This window comes from Brassica oleracea, chromosome C7 (genome assembly GCF_000695525.1).
Source record: "Brassica oleracea var. oleracea cultivar TO1000 chromosome C7, BOL, whole genome shotgun sequence".
NCBI lineage: Eukaryota > Viridiplantae > Streptophyta > Magnoliopsida > Brassicales > Brassicaceae > Brassica > Brassica oleracea.
In genome coordinates, this window is record NC_027754.1 from 17,227,297 (window position 1) to 17,228,555 (window position 1,259).

A 1,259-nucleotide genomic window follows, 5' to 3' on the forward strand; every position below is an offset into this window, starting at 1 on the left:
AATCGTTCTCGGGTTTCGATGGCCATTTCTTCGAGGTTACTGCCTGTCGTCGATGGTCCTTTACAGACCGGACGGAATCACCGCAAGGAGGTGAGCCACCCATGATTACGTTTAGGAAGTTAGACTCGACGACTCGTTTATTTCTCAGTCGAGTCCTCAAGTCGCTAGGCGAGTCTTCAATGATAGGTGAATTTTTGACGTTGGACGAGTCCTCGACAACGGGTGAGTCCTCGACAACAGATTTGTGTCCGTCCTCATTCTTGGACCTCGCCACCTCGATTCTTCGTCGTAAGTCTGAATGTTTTGGTCGGTTGAGCTTGATTCTGAGGTCTTCCGACTTTGAGTTGAGCTTCTCACGAAGATCGATGACTCGTGGCCTGAGACGGGATCGAGCACTCGAGTCCTCAATTTTCCTAGCCTTGGATTTTTTGATGATTGAGCGGAGATCTCCGTGTGAGTCGTATGCACGATCAGATGTCTGCAACTTTCACCTGAGCTTATTTCTTAAGTCGTTTGACCCTTCTGATCCTATGCTCTCGTTTGTTCGTTTGCTGGAATTCTCGCGTGAGTCATGGACCTGTTTATCCTCTTCTTCATCTGAGGAGGAACTGGGTCGTGCGAGGATGACTTGTACACGTCGACGATTACGCGGTTGCTCCTCGTCGACTTGTGCATCGCCGTCTTCTTCTTCATGCTCTTCTGGCTTGTCATCCTCAGTATGTTTCGGCCGGTTTCCAGACTTATCCTGATTCTTGTGAGTTTTCTTTTCTTTATTTTTGCTCCAGCTCTTGGTGCCGTTCGGCCTAGGCTTAGGGAGTTCGACGTTTGACGTTCCATTTTTGTACGACGAGAAGAGGGCGTCTAACAAATGCCTGCAGTTCCTTGTATCATGTGCCTTAGACTTGTGGAAGCTACACCACATGTTTGGCCCAGCTGGTCCAGGACTTGACGCCGGAGGTCTCGAAGAGGTTTGCGGCTTTTCGTCGTTTTCCCAGACATTCCAACCTTTTTCGCGTACAACGACAGTGGGCTGTGGGGACGCGTTTTTGTCTTCAACCACGTAGACGAAACTTTTCGGCTGGTTAGGTTTACTGCCTGAGGCGTGCTGACGAGGTTCCTGGCGTGCCTCGGGAACTTTGGGGACAGTTGCCAGTTTGGTTGCCGTGTTCAGTTTCTTAAGTATCGCCGCTGTGTCTTCTTCCATTCGGATGAAGTTGTTTGACCTGGCGATTGCGTCCTGGAGCGAAGTGGTTGGATTT